Here is a 4224-nt window from a genome sequence, read left to right as displayed (position 1 = left end):
AGAGCTCTCAACGATTGTGGACTCAAGGGTTATGGAGATAAGGCAGGAACAGGATACTGATTAGGAATGATCAGCCACGATCATATTGAATGGTGGTGCAGGCTCGAAGGGCAGAATGGCCTACTCCTGCGTCTATTGTCTATTGGCTGTATTCCATTGCGCCACCACCTCTGCTGGGTCTCTCCTGCCGGTGGGATAGGACATATCCAGGGATGGTGATGGTGGTGTCTGGTACAAAACAGCTCACTTGTTTGACACCACATCCACCAACACCCCCTCCCTCCATCACTGACACTCAGTAGCAGCAGTGTGTACTACCTACAAGGTGCACTGCAGAAATTTACCAAAGATCCTCAGACAGCACCTTTCAAACCCACGCCCACTTCCAACTAGAAGGACAAGGGGCAGCAGATACATGGGAACACCACCCCCTACAAGTTCCCCTCTGAGCCACTCACCATCCTGACTTGGAAATACATCGCTGTTCCTTCACTGTTACTGGGTCAGAATCCTGAAACTCCCTCCCTAAGGACATTGTGGGTCTACCCACAGCACATGGACTCCAACGGGTCAAGAAGGCAACTCACTCCCACTTGCTCAAGGGGCGACTAATAGATGGAGACTGGTTTTAAAAAACTAATGCAGATAATTAGTCTGACATGGCATTGGATGAAAGCCCTCATAATTTCAGTCCATAATACACCATTCCCCGCTAAAATAACGTGACTCCCTTTCATGATGCACCAGAGTAACCTTTAGGAAGAGTAACAACGTAAAATCACTTGCGTTCTAAGTGGACATGAATTATCTGAATAAAAACAAAATACTGCAGATGCAAGAGATCTGAAACAAACACAGACAACGCTGGAAAAACTCAGCAGGTCTGGCAACATCTGTGAAGAGAGAGAAGCAGATTAAATGTTTCGAGTCCAGGCTGGAACTGTCAGATGTACTGTGGGCTATTCAGAGGCTGTTTCCTTCCCCTGACTGGACAGTGATAGTCTCAGCTCTAAGTTGAGGAGGAATTTCTTCAACCAGAGAGCTTTTGAATTTTTTTGAAATTCTCTGCCTGGGGAGTGGGGAGTCGTGGATGCTATGTCAGTGAGTATGCACAAGACTGAGATTGAGATATTTGAATACTAAGGAACTGAAAATGATAGGGTGAGGACATAGAACGTAGATAGAAGATCCATCATGATTCTGCTGAGGCATGAGGGACCTGGTCTGATTTTTAGATCGTTTTAATCACCATATTCAGATGTACTGTACTCTGACACACTCCTGCAGCAAGTGGGACTTTGCTCAAGGTAGAATTGTTATCGTTCTGCCAGATAAGGTCTATTTGGTCGATTTTCACTTTCACTGTTAACCATACGTTGCATTAATGATTTACATGGGGTGAAGGGCACCAGGGAGCAGTTCCACTTTCATTAGTGTGACCTGGAAATACTGACATCACACTCCTTGCCCTTTTGTCTGCACTGTCTCTGTGAGGAGTCGGTCAGGGATTTTGAATAAACTAGTGAGACCATGCACTCTGTGTGTCTTCACTGACAACAGGGAGGTGGAGGGCTCATTGCTTCCAGTCAAAAGTAAAATGCATGAAAATAGAAGGTCAGGCAACAATACAACACGTAAATGCCTGGATGAAATAAAACCTAAGAACTGCGCTTGCTGTAAATCAGAAAGGAAGAACAGAAGTTGCTGGAAAAGCTCAGCAGGTCTGTCAGCATCTGTGCAGAGAAATCAGAGTTAACATTTCTGAGGAAGGGTCATTGGACCAGAAATGTTAACTCTGATTTCTCTGCACAGATGCTGACAGACCTGCTGAGCTTTTCCAGCAACTTCTGATTTTATTACATTGCTCGAAGCCCCCTCAGTGGTTAGCACTGCTGCCTCACAGCGCCAGGGACGCAGGTTCGATTCCACTCTCTGGAGACTGTCTGTGTGGAGTTTGCACATTCTCCCCGTGTCTGCGTGGGTTTCCTCCCACAGTCCAGAAATGTGCAGGTTAGGGTGAATTGGCCATGCTAAATTGTCCATAGTGTCCAGGGATGTGTACGTTAGGTGGATTAGCCCTGGAAAATATGGCGTTACGGGGATAAGGTGTGGGATTCTCTTTGGCGAGTCAGTGCAGACATGATGGGCTGAATGGCCTCTTTCTGCACAGCCAGGATTCTATGATCTACAGCTTTTCCATCCAGCCCAGGAATGAAGACATCCTATTCAAAAGGTATTCTAGCTCTTCCTGGGTGCCTTTAGAGTGGGTCCCCAGGGCAGCTCTCAGATTCTGTCAACAGCCCCTTGGGTGAAAGGAGCAAAGTACCCCATTCAGGGGCAGTTAGGGATGGGGAACAAATGCTGGCCTGAACAGCGAGAGCCTCATCCCAAGAAAGAATTTTTTTAAATCGCAACATCGGGAAATAAGAACTGTCAATGAACAGTAGTTTCAAACAGTTTTCAAACAGGAAGGTTTATTCCCTCGAATATAGGAACGTAGGAGGGGTGACCATATAAAAACCAAGAGGCATAGATAAGGTAGATAGCCACCAGCTTTTCCCCAGGGTAGGGGAGTCTAAAACCTGAGGGCATAGGTTTAAGGTGAGAGGGGAGAGATATAAAAGGGTCAAGAGGGACCATTCTTGCACACTGAGGGTGGAGTGTGTCTGGAACAGGCTGCCAGAGTTAGTGGTGGAGGCGAGTATTATTTTGTCATTTAAGAAACATTTGGACAGGTACGTGGATGGGATAGGCCTGGAGGGATATGGACCAAATGCAGACAAATAGAACTAGTTTAAACAGTAAAACTGGACAGCATGGACATGTTGGGCCGAAGGGCCTCTTTCCATGCTGTAGACTCCTAGGACTCGAAGTAGAAGGAGGATATGGAGGTTGGAAATCCTGCTGAATTGTGAGAATCCTAAGGACACTTCCTGTCAATCCTCTCGACTGTATCAGGGGGCAATAAGAGTCGACCTTGGAAGGGACCCCACCTTTTGAGAATGAATGAGACCATTCATCAGCAGTGAGTGCCCCTCTCTCATTTTTTTTAACCCCACGTTATGCAACAATCAAGCGTTTGATGAATTAAATGAACCTTTCCTCCGGCAGCAGAGACAGAATGTTGAGTCAACAAAGTTTACTTGATCTTATACAGATAATTCATTCTCTGTGATGTGTACAACTAGCCCACTAAATCATACTCTTTTGATACATACTCAGCTGACAGTTAATAAATTCCATGGCCTTTTTGGGATTTGAAGAGCATTGTTTATTTGAGGGTTTTATGTTCCTGGAAGAAAACTCGACCAAGTTCCTTTCTCTCTCTCCCAGGAAGGAACAGTCCGTTCACAGTGAAAACCACAGACTCCTTCCAGGAAACAGATTTCAACTTTTAAATAAACACTCTGATTAATGATGCTGTCTGGAGTAGCAGGGACTTGCAATTCTCAACGCATTTGATGTGTCAGTATCTTGTGTGCAATTTCAAATGTTCCCATTTATTGCCCTTGAACTGAGTGAATTGCTTGGCCATTGCAGAGGGATCCATACTGCTCTGGGTCTGGAGTCACATGTCAGCTTGATCCAGGGAGGAATGCAGATTTCCTTCCCTAAAGGACATTCGTAGCTACTTTGGACACTTAAAAACAATTCCTGGTTATCGTCGCTGAGATAAACTTGCAATTCCAAATTCCCTCATTGAGTTTAAACCCCACCAATCTCCCTGGTGATCTTTGAATTCACATGACCAGAGCATTACGTTTGTGTCCCTCAGCCCATAACATTCCCACAGTGCCATCATTGCTCGCTAATATACATCACTTCAGTTGCAAAACACGTGCGGATATTCTGAGGTGGTGGAAGGTGCTATTGAAATCCAAATACTGTTGTAATGTCCTTCTGCAACTCTGTATCAATGTGAAACAGTAGAGAAGGTTGCTCTCCAGACCAGAGTGATCTCTAGAATCAGCTCAAAGGTGAGACCAAGGCTATGTGTTTCCAACAGTCCAGAAAGATTGACCAGTTTGGAGCTCTTTATCCCGAGAAGGAAGACTGAGGGAGCTCTTTACAAAGTGGAAAAGTTTGATAGGCTAGAGATGGACAGAATGTTTCTCCTTGATCACACAGAGAGTGGCTCATGCATGTAATGAACTGTCAGAGGAAGTGGTGGGCATGGGTACAGTTACAGGGTTAGGGTTAGGGTGGGGGGGGGGGGAACTGGGT

This window comes from Chiloscyllium plagiosum, unplaced genomic scaffold (assembly GCF_004010195.1).
Source record: "Chiloscyllium plagiosum isolate BGI_BamShark_2017 unplaced genomic scaffold, ASM401019v2 scaf_55, whole genome shotgun sequence".
Taxonomy (NCBI): domain Eukaryota; kingdom Metazoa; phylum Chordata; class Chondrichthyes; order Orectolobiformes; family Hemiscylliidae; genus Chiloscyllium; species Chiloscyllium plagiosum.
This window is presented reverse-complemented; position numbering follows the sequence as displayed.